Source organism: Elephantulus edwardii, unplaced genomic scaffold (genome assembly GCF_000299155.1).
Source record: "Elephantulus edwardii isolate Elephantulus edwardi_28Jun2011 unplaced genomic scaffold, EleEdw1.0 scaffold00011, whole genome shotgun sequence".
NCBI lineage: Eukaryota > Metazoa > Chordata > Mammalia > Macroscelidea > Macroscelididae > Elephantulus > Elephantulus edwardii.
In genome coordinates this window covers 25,742,191-25,758,000 of record NW_006399761.1, presented here as the reverse complement: position 1 = coordinate 25,758,000, position 15,810 = coordinate 25,742,191, and positions in this window count along the sequence as shown.

Sequence of the window (15,810 nt, the reverse complement as noted above, 5' to 3'; positions counted from 1 at the left end):
ACATACGAAGTTCAGGCAGGTTTACAGGGACCCAAGAGAAGCTACACACTTTACACGGCCTCTCCCTCAATTCTCAGACCACCATTTATCGCAAGAACTAGTATGAGAAGAGGGATCACTGGTGGCTTAGTGGAAAGAAGTTGCGCTGCAATCCCAAAGACACACAGTTTGAATCCACCAGGTGCGCTGCAGGAGAAAGACGGGCAATCTCCTGTCAGCAATGTACTGCCTCTCAAAACCTGCTGGAGGGTCAGCTATGAGGCACTTCCAGTTCAATGGTACATAACAACAAGAGTAGGAGGGTAAAAAAGATTTGAAGAATGGGGTCATGCTTGGAAGGGTGGAGGGACAGTGCAGGAGAGGAAGACCCCGATGAGATGGATTGATACAGTAACTGGGGAAATGGGAGTGGGTGTGTTGGAATTAATGAGACTGGCTCAGGACAGGGCAGGCTTCAGAGCTGCCGTACCCAGGGTCAATATGGGTTGCAGGGGACTTGACGGCACATGACAACAATAACAAAAATACTGTCAATGTGTTCAAATGATGCACACAGACAGAACGCTTCTAATTCATCTCAGCCTCACTCCGTTCCTCCACTAAAATGGGTCAAGGCATGTAAACACTGGTGACAGTGTCCGTTCTGTGTGTGACAGTGTCTGTGTACAGTGTGTGTATCTGACACAATCGTATACCCATGGCCGTAGGTCTGGCAGATGACAAAGCTACATGTATACATGTATGTATTCACTAGTGCTGCAAATACACAGTACAGCCAGCAAGGTGCCAGAGTTCTATACATTCTTAACCACAACCCAGAAGCCCGAGTCAGCGGTCATGGGGGCCTCAGAACCACTGCCTTGGGAGTTATCAGGGGCCAATGGTATATATATAATGAGACAGTCCACAGAGACAACTGGGTGCACATTCTACTGAGGTGAGCTTATTGCCTGGGTCTTTAAAGATTTTGAGTTGCCATCTAAACTGCAACTGCTAGCATCCGGAGCAAAAAGTGAACGAAATCAAAGCTGTATGGAAATAATCCATTCACACACAGTACTAGTGGCCCTGTGGCCCTCAGCTCCCATGACTCTGAGACCAGAAGTACTAGGTGGTGCCCAGCCACTCCTGCTGCCCACTCTCAGAGACCACACTAGAGGCTCCTGGAACAGATGGGGAAGTAAATATAGCAGAAAAGTCAAAACTATAAGGATGCCAGGGGTCCTGATGAGCTCAAGACTAGTGGACCCTCCAGGATGATGGCCATTAGTCATCCCATGGGTTTGGAATTCAAGTCACCCCTGTGGTACAGCCTTTAGTCAAATAATGGGCAGGACTTTACAGTGAACAAGACCAAGGAAGTGCCCAGTCCTTCAAGCAAGATCTTTTGATCTGCCAGGGGATGAAGCTTAGAAGACAGGAAGGGAGAGGACAGGAGGATGAATGGAACAAGACTCATACGGAGAACATGGAGAAAGCACATCACAAGGCAGGGACTGTAATCAAGTGTCATAAAACCAAAGGTGCAAGAATGGCGGAACAGGAAAGGAATCTGCTTGGATGTTTTCACTCAAGTCACAATTAAAAGTTTAAAAAAATCATCCCTACAACTCCATAACTAGCAAAAAATCTCACTAACCTGCACATTTAAAATGAGTATCTCTGTGTTTAAATTCTGTATCCATAAAAAAAAAAAACAAAAACAAAACAAAACAAAAAAAATTCTGTATCCATAAATCTGAAAATGAACATGAAGACGTTTTTAAAAACTCAGCTGTGTATATCAGAATTAAAAGGTCCTCAGAGACATCCAGTGCGGCTCCTTCTGTCAAATGCCAGAGAGAGATTTTATGCAACTTACTGACTGAATTGAATAGGTTCTCTATTTTATACTGAGGAGGAAGAATTAGCGGAGCGTGTTTTGAGTCAATGTTTTACGAGATCTAGAAGGAGCAGATTAGCAAGCAGAGATGGAGGAAGAAGGGTGTCAAACCACATGGAGACCTCCCAGGAACCAGCACAGAAACAGAAGAAACCAGGCCTGCTCCCCAGAGACAACACAAATGGAAGCCCACTCCCCCTCTGGACCTGGTGCCTTGAACTCAAACTTCTAGCCTCCTAAACTCTGAGAAAATAAATCTGTGTCTGTTAGAGCTCGTGGCCTCCCTCATAAAAAAGAGAATCAGTGTAAGAGGCCATCTGACAACACAGGAGGAAAGGAGAAAAAGCAGCTCAATTTGCATATAAATTGAAGTAAAATATTTACTACTACATATTCTCACAAAAACAGAAATCATGTAATTAGCTTTCTGTTTGTCTTCCGGCTCCTGATACACAGGTAAATAAATGCAAGCATTTTCATCCCCCTCCCCCTCTTTTAAGTCAAGGAAACAGCAAAAGGCGTACTTGTTCCCAACCCTGCACTTTTTTCACCTTAACAAAATACCACAAAGACCATTTCTCAGGAACAGGGAGCATCCTCTCTTTATTAGCTGCACTGAGCAGCCGTAGCAGCGTAGGTGGAGGCTCTACCGGCTTAGTGGTAAGATTTCCGCTGCCATCCCACAGGTATGCAGTCTGAATGCACCAGCTGCTCTTCAAGAGAAGAGGGTCCTCCCCCGTGGTTTACTGTCTCCAACAACCCGCTGGAGGGTCGTCTGTGGACTGGGTCTGACTCGATGGTCCGTAACAACAGTGGTGTGGCTGCAGCACGGCCATCCAAAGGACGGGCAGTTAAAGCTACCAGTGGCTGCACGGAGTAAGCCTTGGGAACTGGCTGAGGCTTGCGATGCATCAACGTGAGGACAGCTGTAAGATGCTAACACAGAACAATAGAGGTGGCACTGAATTAAGGTGCTCGGGTGCGGAGTGTGTTAGAAGCTGAGCTGCTCCGGAGGGAAAGATGGGCTGTCTCCTCCCGTGGAGATACACAGCCTCGGAAACCTAACAGAGCATCCCCAGGAGCTGAAATCGACTGGGCAGCAGTCTGGGTTGGGTTTGGGGTACTGCATTCCACTACAAAGTTGCCCTTCAGCTATTTCGCCAGACCCTTAACAAGGGAGTTGGCTAATTCCAGTTTTTCCTTCTATAGACAATGACACAAACACTGTCATAAACACCACGTGCAGGTGTGAGTAGACCTGGAAATGAAGCCTCAGCATCAACACCGTCAAAGTGCTCAGGTGTGTGTCACTGTGACATGTGCTGTTGCCGAGAGAGCCCTTTGTCAGGGGGCATCAGATGAGGCACCCGGGGAGAGGGCTGGATTCCTACGGGAGGCAGCGACTCCTGTCTTCACTTTACAGATGGAGACATCCACCCTCACACACTCAAATTCAGGAGCGTGACTCCAGAAGCTAGGCTTTTTACGAACCAAACTACAGGAGTGGTCAGCACAGGTGGACGAGGCCTGGGCAGCAAGCCCTGGGGAGGTTTTCCTGCAGCCAGTCTCCCCCTTGTGGTCCTGTAGGAAACTGCACAGGAATATGTGAAAAGCAAACTGCAGTCAGCAGGGCCTGAGACAGAGTAATTGACGGTAAAGGATAAACCCGGAGCTACTGGAATACATGGAGCACTGGTGGCCTGTTGTGGTGGTGGCGGCGGTGGCTTGGAGGCAAGGAACCGTGCTGCCAATGCAAAGTTGGGTGATTCGAGTCCATCAGGTGGTTCTTGAAGAAAGATGGACAATCTTTTCCCTGGTGATTTACTGCCTCTGAAAACCTGCTTGAGGTTAGCCCTGGGTCTGTTCTGATTAGACAGTGCACAATGACAATTCTTTGTCCTGTTTCCCAAAGTTCCCAGTGACCAGACCACTGTGATGGGTGGCTAAGTCCCATTTCCTCCCACCGACTACAAATGAAACGGGGTGAAATAAACTGACGCTGGGCCAACAGAGGTGCAAACACTCATCTGTCTGTTACCTGGTTTTGTTTTTTTACATTTTTAAATTTGTTTTGTTTGGAATCCATTTCTCTTGGGGCAGGGGAAGTCAGCTGGAATTTTCAAGAGATCCCTTCTCAGAGACTTACAAGTTCACATACAAACCTGAACTAGGATAGCACTGTCACCAGAACCTGCAATCTGCTTTGAGGATCAGGGAAGAAGGTCGGAAATGCACCATTGATGATTTTCATGGAAACAGTATTTCTGGAAAGACAGAAAACAGGTTGTTATTTTTCTGGGCCTGGATAAGCAGACCTTCCATAATCTTATTTATCTCTCAGATAATCTGATTATGTGATGAACCCTGTTCTTCACAAATCTGTTACTTAGAATGAGAGTTAAGACAAACACATGTAAAAACAAGTCCATGGCAATACATCCCAAGTTTATATAAAATGATAGTACAGAGAAAGGAAGAGATCATCTGGGAAAAGGATAATCTGGGAAAAGCTGAAGCAGATGACTTAAAAACAAATTCTTATAGCACTATTAATGTCAGAAGAAATGTGGGCCTGCCCTGTGGGAGGTGACCACATGCATTTTTAACTCCCAGGGCTCGACCCTGCTCCCATTTTCCCAGGTGGATACCTGTACTACCCATGAAGGTCCAGATTATCTGCCTCGTTCCTTCTAACCTCATGGGAGTGGAAGGGGGCTGCTTGGAGAGCCTCCTCCTTCCCAAAGCAGAACCCCCTGGACTGCTGAGGACAGGGCTTGCTGAGTTAAACTACACTTGTCTCCAAGGTCACAGCTCTATGAACAATCTACTCCCTCTACGTGGGGCCTTCCTGGATGTCGGGAGCAGAGCAGGGCTGAGTGGCAGGAAGCATCTGAGCACAGACAGCGACCAACGAGTTCAACCCTTCCTGAGACACAGCATACACTGTCCTCATGCTGACCAAAACACAAGCCATGGAGGGGCCAGGATACCTAGGGGTCACCACGCTTCAGTTCTCCCTTAGTTCAAACACAGCAGCTTAAATAAACCAGGGGATACCAACAACAAAAAGCCACTGTAGCTTTCAATATGGTCTGCACGTCAACAGAAAGAAAAAATCCTCACAACTGGATGAATAAGCAAGATTGTGATAAACTGAGAAAAGATTAATAAGAGTTGTCAAGGCTTTCGTTTGACTTGGATAGACAATGCTCGTAGGAGCAGCAATGAAAAAATCAAGAATGCACTGCATTGAGCACCCAAGCTCTTTAAAGTGTTCAACCACAGCATTCTCTATCATCTTATATGCCTGTGAAAGCTGAACATCGCCTAAGAAGACCAAAGAAAAATCGATGCCTTTGAATGATGTTAGTGAAGACTGTGAGAAATGCAGCCAGCGTGATCCTGGGACGTGAGGACGGGGAGGCTTCACAGCACAGACTGTGGACACGGGATAACACTGGGGATGTGGCATCAGGAAGAACAGAAGAGGAACACCTTCAACAAGACAGACGGACACAGCAGCTAATCTACTTGTGAGGATGGCACTGGGCCGTCCGGCCAGCGTTCCATTCTGAGTCCACAGATCGCAGGGAGTCAGAACACGACGAGAAGGGCAGCATTAGCTCCTCGGACCTGCAGAAGCCGTGTCATCTGCCCGATATAATTAGAAGTGATGGCAGCTTGGCTTACTCTCGCCCTGCAGTAAAAATACGCTCGCACATGATGTGTGTGGTAACACTAACTGTCCCGCCTGACCGTTCCTGGGATCCGCAGGGCCACCGCCGGGCAGCCTTGTGGCAGCTGCCAGGCCGGCTCCCACTCACTGCCGTCAGGAGGGCACCGTGGGGGAGGCGGCTGAGGTCCTGCTCCACCCAAGCCGTTCAAGGATGTGGACCAGCAGCGGGCGGGCAGTTCTTCCCTGGGAAACCAGCACTAAAGGGCTTTGCCCATCGTGAATGAGGAACAGCATGAAACACAATATACAAGAACTCTGTAAGCAAACCAACACAAAGGAAATATTTTTTTAGGACTTTTCCCAAGTTTGTTTCTATCAGGAGCTCCCTTTGAAACAACTGCTTTTATACCAACTTTCCCAGGAAGCTCTGGTGTGAGGGGCCTTTTCTCCGCACCAGATGATTACCATCAGCTCAGGGAGGGTGCTGCTTGGCAGAGGAGCCCTACCGGTTCCGGGGCCAAAGCCTTGTTTTCGGAGAAATCCCCAGGTATAAACAACAAACATGAACAGAGACGGACAACTGGACAAAGAGGCTCTTCAGGCTGCTCCTGCTCTTAGGAACAAGGAACCCCAACACGGGGCACCCCGCTGAGGGACAATAAAACCCAGGCTGTGAACCCCCCTCACTCGGGTGGAAATGCAAATTCTCAGCAGCTAACCAAAATGGACCACACCTGGTGGAAGCCCTGGACAGCTGGTGCAGGACCAAGTTTAAGGGAGAAAGCAGATTACAGGCAAAGGGCGACTGAGGTACAGAGGGCAGCATGAGGTGGGGACACCCAACAACAGCTTCAGTAACAGAGGGCCACCTGGCCCAGGGCAGCCAGACACGCTGAGGCTCAGGCTGAACACCCGGGGGGCGGGGACAAGCAGTGCCCACCTGTTCCTCACCAGGGGGCAGGGTACCCCTCTCTGCAGGTGAAATCACTGTCAACTGAAAATGAAGGCCTGGCTCAAAGCCACCTCGAGGGGAGGGCAGAGGGCAGAGCAAGTCCCCAGAGGATACTGCAGCAGCCCCTTCTCTAAGTTTTGGCTGACTGAAGACACCACTGCGTGCAGCAAGGCGAGTCCTGGAGCTGTGAGAGGGCTTCACATGGCCTTTGAAGCGTACAACCCTGGCTGAGACGCGAACTCCGTCACCTCCCCACCAGCCCCACCCCGAGCTCCCTCTGGCTTCTCCAAAATCAGAAGACCCTCCGGGTCTGACAAAGGACAAAGTTTAAGGATGCACATCCATCAACGGTATCCATGATTCTCATCCAAGAGCGAGGCAGAAAAACAGCTTCTTCTAGCAAATAAAACGCCAGTCCTGTCAGGTGAAGCTGGAGTTTCACACCTTCCACTGCACTGACAGTCTCTGTGGGCCTCAAGCTATACCGGCAAGAATCTCACCAATTTTCAGGAGATGTTATAAAGATAGAATTTCATGTACCACATAGTCTCCTTTGTAGGGAAAGAAGTCTCTGGTTTCAGTAACAGACAATCACTGCTTCTACTGAGCATTTATCTCCTGTTTATCTCTATTCTATGCCCTCAGGTCAATTCTAAACCAGGCAATGGGATTTCCAAACCCGTAAATCACAATGAAAGGAGATAACCCATCTCTCTCTCCCAGGGAGCTGCAGATGGATTTGAATCTTACAGACGCCTGCAAAACCGATCACATTTTCTTCTTTGCTTTCCCTGGTAGAATGCTCATTCACAAATGTGTACTGTAAAAACAGAACTTGCAGACTGGAGAAGAATATATGGCAGTAATACAGCTGACAGAGGAGTCATCTCCAAGATTTACGGAGTGCTCCCCAGGCCCTCCACAAGAAAAAAAGGCAAACAATGGGATTACAGAAGGGCCAGAGGACATGAAGAGAAACTTAGCCAACGTTTAGATGGCTCATGAACACGTGAACAAATGCTCAACAAGATCATTTGCAATTGCGTTGCTCTGTGTGACCAACCCACAGCTGACCCTCCGGTGGGCTGTCAGAGGTAGTTAACAGCACGGGAGGAGACTGCCCATCCTTCTCCTGTGGAGCAGCTGATGGCCCTGAACAGTATGCCTTCGGGGTTGCAGCGCAGCTTAGGCCACCAGAACTCCCTCATTTGCCATTAGAGAGGTGCAAATCAAAATAGCAATTGGACACCCTCTCGTTCTAGTAAAAATAGCCGATGCTTAATGAGACATCAAACAGTAACTGCTAGCCAGGGTGTAGAGGGATTAGAACTCTCATACAAATGGTTGACTCTGGAGAACATTATGCTGAGTGAAATATCCCAGTCACAAAAGGACAAATATTACATGATGCCACTGTTGTAGAATGGGACTGTCCTTGGGGTTGGGGAGAGACTGAGTGAGATGGGTTCAATAATGTATACTGCACTGAAACAGAGGAGGGAGAGAACTGTTTAAAAGAGATATGTAACTGGGTATTTCTGTCATCACAGGAGACTGGAGCGAGGGCTACATGGTGGAGGGGACCTGGGGGAGGGTTTGTAAAACAATGAAAGAATCTTTTCTTTTACTTTTCCATAAAAAAAAAAAAAAAGAACTCTCATACAAAGCTGGTATAATACTTCCTTCCTTATAAAGGTGGGAAGAGAAATACCATTAGAATCAGCAATCCCAACAGCTAGCAGGTTTACCTCCCAAAGAAATAACTGCAGTGACATACTTATACCCATATTTACTGTGGCATTATTTATAATAGGAAAGTCTTGGAAAACACCCAAGTGTTTTCAACAGAGGGATAGTTAAACTGGTACATTCACACAACAGTATTACGCATCACTAAAAAATGACCAAGAATTAATGAAGTACTGCCCCAAATGGGTGAAATTACAGGAAATTATGCTGAGTGACACATAAGGACACAAAAGGACAATTATGGTGTAAGACTACTAAGATAAGGCCAAAGTCTTCACAGTTATATGCTATGCATTATAAATCTGGACAATGCCTAGGAATGATAGAAAGAGAAATGATGCCTTTGAGCTGTGGTGCTGGAGAAGAGTAGTGAATATACCATGGATTAGGAAAACAAACAGGTTTGTCCTGGAGAGGGTGAGACCAGGCTGCTCCTTGGAAGCAAGGATTCTGAAGCTTCGTCTGACATACTTTGGACATGTTGCCAGGAGGGACCAGTCCTTGGAGAGGGGCATCATGCTTGGGAGGGTGGAGGGACAGTGCAGGAGAGGAAGACTCTTGATGAGATGGACTAACTTGGGGTCATGGGAGTAGGTGTATCAGAGACAATAAGGTTGGCTCAGGATAGCGCAGGGTTCAGAGCTACTGTACACAGGGGTCGCTATAAGTCGTAGGCACCTTGACGGCACATAACAACAAGATATGCTTTATTATACTCAGAACCAATCTTGGAGGGTTAACAGGGATGAGGAGGGAGGAGAGAAAAAACTCATTTTAAAAAAGAAGATATTACTTCTTTTACCAGTATAACTAAAAGACAAATAAATAGCTTAGGTTAGTAGTACTTTGTTAAAGTGGAGACATAAGAATGAACCTGTTACACCTCACACTCTGTGGGACTGGTGATTTCTCAGGTCCCGTCCCGGAAACTCTGAATCAGCATCTTAAGCACAGTGGTGTTTGAGAAGCACAAGGTTACCGTGTGTCCCCGTGAAGAGTAACCATATGTTGACTCTGGACCATTCACTGTTGTTAGGTTCCATCAAGTCAACTACAGCTCAAAGTGACATACCCTGTACCATTCTCACCACCTCTGATACGCTGAGCCCACTGTTAAAGTCAATCCAGCTTGTCAATCCTGCTTGTTGAGAGGGTCGTCTCTCTTTGACCTTTCACCTCTCCCAGCATGAGATTTTTTTTTTCAAGACTGGCACCCCTTGACAACGTGCCCCGAGTATGTGAGACCAATGTTCCTTGCCTCTGAGGAGCACTCTGGCTTTCTCCACGAAGACTTGTTTGTACTTTTGGTGAAGTCCATGAGATATTCAGTATTCTCCAATCCCACAACTCAAAGGCTTCAGTTCTTTTGCCATCCTTATTCATCATCCAACTCTCAGATGCATACAATGCAATTGCAAATATTTAAATTGATATCACTACTGGACCAATTGGCAGCATCAGGATGGATGGTAAAGAGATTGAGATTGTTCACAGCTTTAGTTTGCTTGGCTCCACAGTCAACACTCTTGGCAACAGCAGCCAGGAAATTAAAAGACATATTGTCATGGGAAAGTCTGCTTAGGGACCTCTCCAAAGTACTGAAGAGCAATGGTGTCTCTCTGGAGACAAAGGTGCGTCTGATACAGGCCACAGTCTTTGCAATCACTTGTTATGCATCAGAGTTGAACAATGACTAGGGAGGATAGAAGGAGAATGTGCTTTTGAGCTATGGTGCTGGAGTACTGAATGTACCATGGACTGCTAAGAAAACAAACAGGTTTATCCTGGAGAAGGTTAAACCAGGTGGCTCCTTTGAGGCAAGGATCCTGAGGCTTGCCTGACATAGTCCATGGAGAGGGACATCATGCTTGGGAGGGTGGAGGGACAGCGCAGGAGGGCAAGACCCTCTATGAGGTGGATTGATTCAGTGACTGGGGTAATCAGGATGGGTGTATCGGAGACAGTGCGATTAGGACAGGACAGAGCAGAGTTTAGGGCTGTTGTACGTAGGGTCGCTATGAGTCGCAAGCAACTCGACAGCACATAACAACAACACAACAACATCACTGCCAATATGCCAGGCACACACAGCAAAGAAACGTATAGTCCTTGTTCTTACATTTGCAACACGATATGAGAAAAAGCACAAACCTCAGGGCATGAAGGTCTGTGGCAAGGAGCTTTTTTTGTGGCAAGTTTTTAATTGTTAACTGATAGATTTCTAGAAAGCTATGGCTGGAAGAGAGTTTCCAGAAAAAAATACTATTTTCTAGAAGAATCAAGGACTTATATAGCTTAAAGTCAGAGGCCAGACTTTCGCCAATTACAAATGTAATTGTCTTGCAGACACATCAAATCCAAAAGGATGTACAACCAAGCTGTTTCCTCTGGTGAGGAAGTGGTACTAGCTTATAGTGAAGCCCACCAGGAAGACCTGGAAGTGAGGCAATATCCCCCACAGACTGTGTTGCCACGCTAAGTCTGCCAATGCGGTCTAAACAGATGGCCAGACTTCTGATGATAGATAGTGAACAACTATAAAGATAAAAGGCAGTTTCCGGAGAACAGAATGAAATTCAGGACAAGCCACCCAAAGGCACCTTCAACAACATCTGCCTGTCTGGTTGGATCAAACCGCCTTAAGATTTCCATCAGCCACGTCAGGCCTCCTGTGTTCTCTGCGCTTACAGAACCATTTCAAGTAAGAAACCACGTTAAGAGTACAGTACAGATACTACTGTAATACTCTCCCAAGTTATTTGGCATTTAAGAACCAAAAGATGGTAAGACGCAATTATCTTCTTTGGGATGCCTTTATTCTGGGAGAGAATTAAGAAAGACTTAAAAAAATAGTTGTCTTTTCCTTAAATCAAAGAGCAAAAGGCAGAGCAGCCCTGATAGGTCTAGTATCAAACAGGTATTTAATACTGGTGAGTGGACCCGTTCAAGCATTTGCTTATTTTTATCTTAACTGTTAATAACTCCTGGACATTTTATTTAGGTCCAAAACTATGCTGAGCACCTTTTATCAATATTTAATCTTCTGAACAAACCCAAGAGCTAGGTCCTATTAGTGGTCCTGTTTTACAGATAAGGAATGGAGACACAAACTAGCTTTTCCAGCTACTAACCTGGCAAACTACAGCCTTCAATATGGATTACATCTCAACATCAAGAAAACAAAAATCCTTACCAAACTGGACCCACAGGCAATATCCATGATAGATGGAGAAAAAAGACTGGGTTTGCCAACAATTTCATCTTACTTGAATCCACAATCAACATCCCTGCTGGTATCAACAGTTTCCAGTGGTTTGAATCTTTTCTCCTCCAATGCCATTTATAGCCTCACAAAATGCGCTAAAGGGTCAGCTATGAGTCAGTTCTGACGCCAGGCCAGCAAGTCTGCACTGATGACTTTCTATGCTTCAAGACTTGTGTCAGGAACTGGGGAGACCATATTACAGCGTAATATTGAAAAACAGAGGGATGACAGAGAGTTCCCTGTTCGTCAGAATGGGAAAGGTACTGAGAGTCAAGGATAAGAAGGACTGACCCCTACTTCTTTAACCAAGTCCTGGGCAAGAATTGATCCACCTGGTTCTGCATTTACAAGGGTAAATACCTTTCATCACCTAGACCTGGGGAACTGTTAGGGCACCACCCCCATTCACGGTTCCCCTCCTCCATGAATACCAGTGAGGTCCACGAAGCCCTGGCAGGTTTCCGCTCATTCTTATTATGAACAATACTCTGAATCATAGAATCATGAAAACCTAGGAATGGGTTGTGGACACGCGCCTGTGGGCCGCTGAGAAGGGTTCTTTATGGGAAGGGAATAAAGTAAGAGAGCTTGCTTCCCCCCTTGCCCCCTCCACATCAAGGAGGCTGCTGTGTAATAAAACGCCATCACTCATCTAGATCTTTCCAGCGGGCACAGTCTTGAGCGGGAGAAAACGGGTTCAACCTAATCATGGAGCAGCCCGGGCCCTGGCGAGGGCAGACCCGGGAAGAGGCCGCAGGGGAAAGTGATCCCCGCTGGGTCCCCAGCCAACAGGCCACGCGGATGTGCCGTGCGCGCTCGGGGACCCTGAGCGCTCGGGGGTCTCCACGCCCGGGGGACCCTCCCGCGCTGGGGTATCTTCACGCCCAGAGGGACTTCCCGATGCCCAGTGGTCTTCACGACCGGGGGCCGTCCCGACGCCCGGGGATCTTCACGCCTGGCCGCCCGCCCTCGGGCACAGATTCTTCCCTGCGATCTGCAAACGCCGCTTCCCTATGTAATGGAGACGCAGGCACGAGGAGCCCCGGCCCCGGGAAGCCTCTGTGCCCTTACCGGCAGGGGACACTCGGTCCCGCGGCCCGCAAGACCAGGGCCCCGCAAGCACGGGACTCGGGGCTTAGTGGGGCGCACAGGGCCTCGGCCCCCAACGCCCCCGAGTCTCCGGCCACCTGCGTCCCCGCGTCGGCCACTACTTACCGCTCTTCGGACGTTTCGGACGCAGCTACCGGCTCCTGCGGCCGAGCCCGAGGCCACAGCCACCGCACACACAAGGCCCAACCGAGGGGTCCCCAGAGGCGCCCCGCGGCCCTGCGGCCCGAGTCTGGAACGCGCGGGGCGGAGCCGAGCGCTGGCCACGCCCCTCGAGCCCACGCTCCTCCTCCCGCCCCTCTCAGGGCCCGCTAGCCGCGCGAAGAGCGCCTTAGGAGCAGCGCAGCCAATCCCGACCCTCGCTTCAGAGCCCTGACCAATATGCATCCCGCTGCTGCCAAGAGAGCCCACCTTCCGGTCTTCCCGGCCTATAGGAGGCCGGATCTCCTTCGGGCTGCTGTTCTCCCTCGGCCTCCGCGCTCCCGGCTGACACTCGCCGCGTAGGGGACGAGCGGGGGCGCGCTCGAGGGGGCCGCAGCGAGGGTGGCGGCGGGGGAGGCCCGGGCGGTGGACGAGGAGGGGCTTCTCGCCAGGCGTGGAGGCCGCGATCTGAGCCGTGTATTCAACTTTTCTTTACACATAGGGATGAGGCGGAGGCGGTACTGCAGCCTTAGGGCGGGTCTGCTTACGAGCAATTGGGCGGCGTGTGACCCAGCCCCGAGCAGGTGCTGGAGGGCAGGAGGGCGAGGTCCCCCGACTGGGCGCTGAGGGCAGCTTCGTGGGGGAGATGGGGCTTATCGCAGGCTCGCAGAGGGCGGGCGGGACGTGCACAGAGGAATCGAGCTGCGAGACAGCTCCCCGAGCAGCCTGGCCTAAAGGGAAAAGGATGATGGAGTCGGATGGAGAGGAAGATGCACCCGATCTTCCTTTCCCCACCACGGCGAGCAAAAGGAAATGCAGAGATCTGAAGACCGGCATCTGATGCCAGCTACTTGCCAAGTCCCAGGTCAAATGCAAGTCCACGGAAGGCTCCCCAGTTCCTAAAACCTGTAAATGCCTGAAGCTCTGCAGTGGGCAGGGTCCATAAACTCCTGGAGCTGCTGGCCCCAGACAGGGTCATCCATGGGGATTTGTTGCGTTTTCCAAAACCTGCTGAGACAATTACAGAGGTGGTCTTCACTTGGAGCGGGGGGGGGGGGCTGCGCCACAAACTCAGGCAAACTCAGAAATGCCCCCGGCTGGCTTTGTTTGGGCGGCGCGTTGGTTTTATTATTGTTGCTGCTTTTAGTTTTGGTAAGCCTGTAATTGTTGGAAGCACTTCGGTGAAGGAACACCTGGCCACATCTTCCTTTGTCGCCCGCCTGCTATAGGATGGCATTTGGGCCTGTGACCCTTTGTCTTCCCTGAATTCACTGAAGGACACTGAATTCCGTGTCCTCTGGAGAATCACTTAATGTCACAGGCTGAGATTTGAGTCCACACTTGAAACAGGTGTCCCACACCTGCTGGACAGAGAAGGGAACCGAGTCTCAGGAGGCATCCAGGTCAGAACGAGAACCAGGCAGCCACACATTCAAGCTAAGAACTTGAAAGAAGTAAATGAGAAGTCACAGCTAAGGAAGCTAGCAAATTCTGAGCAAAGTGAAATCTGCAGAAGACCAGCACCTTCGGCTAGCTGCTTGCCAGTCCCAGGTCTAATCCAAACGCCTCCCTCAAGCCTTCCCCTACCTCCCCAGCTTGATGTGTTCTCTCCTTTCTGTCCTTTGAACCTTGCAGTACTCTATAATTCTCTCAAGGCCTTTTTACTCTGCCTTACATGTTTTCTTCCTCTATAAAAATAGGATGGGGTCGGTATGCCCCAAGGTTCTTTCCTGCTCTGATACTGTCTTTTCTGTTTTGTGTACCTCTCTCTTACTTTTACTTTTTTTGCCTGATTGATCATCGTTCCTTTGAGAATTTGCCTGTGATCTCCAGGGTTTGGTGGTTCATAGGCCACACCTGGTCCTCCCAGGCCTGACAGGAATGGGACATAACATAACCAGAGTTGATCTGAAACCCTGAAACTTTAGAAATGAGTTGAGACAGGCTCTTCCTTCCCTCTCATGTTTTAACCTCTGATGATGTGAACCTGAAGTGAAGAACCAGGCCTGGAAATGGTGCAAACTCAGGGAAATCAGGCAACAATGGTGCAAACTCAGGACTCAGGCAAAACCATGCACACTAGCGCCCTGCTAAGTGTGTGTCTGTACTTTTGATGTTTCCATGAGGCTTTTGTTTGGGGTTTCTTTAAGCTCTTCTTGTATGTTAGGTCTCATTCAAAGTTTTAGCCTGGGCTGTTTACTTGGTGTAGTCCTGGAGTGTCTTGAGCAGTTAAGCACTTGGCTACTAAACAAAGTTGAGAGTTCAAGTCTTCCTGTCACCTAGATTGACCTCAAAAGCCAGGCTGGCAGCCTAGATGTGGAAAACCCAGCTATTGAAAACAGTAGGCTCCAGTTCTGCTTTGACATTCATGCGATCCCCATGAATGAGACTTAATACCACATCTCCTTGTTAATTAATTGGCCAAGTCTGTGTCCCGTGCCTGTGTGTTGGATACTATGGCTTTTACTGGCCTTTTTGTCTTCTGCTGTGAAGAGAACCTAGTTTTCCACCAATATTCATATAGGGAGGGGCTTTCACCAAACAGGAAAGATGCTCTGATGCTGGGCAGGTAAAAGTAACCCTACTGTTTCCCTTCTCTGGTGGCTTAGTGATAAGAAGTTGCACTGCTGACCCAAAGGTACATGGTTCAAATCCACCAGCTACTCTGTCAGAGAAAGATGAATACTCTTTCTGTGTGATTTACTGTCTCTGAAAACCCACTGGATGGTCAGTTAGACTCCACAGTACACACTAGTAACATTACCCATTTTAGGTTCCCCTTAACTTCAGACAGCTTTCGGCTAGCCAGGACTCTGGTAGGGCAAACTAAACCATCATTCTTTTTTTTTATTTCTTTTTTAATTATTATTAAATTTTATTAGTTTTAATGAACATTTACAGGTATTTTGGGTTTTCATTCCTTCATTGCTGCACCATTTTCTCTACCCTCCTCCCCAGTTTGTTCTTCATCCCCCGCCATCCGAATGTCTGTTTTAATTGTCCAATTGCCACAGTGCTTGTCAAAGTCAGTTCTAATT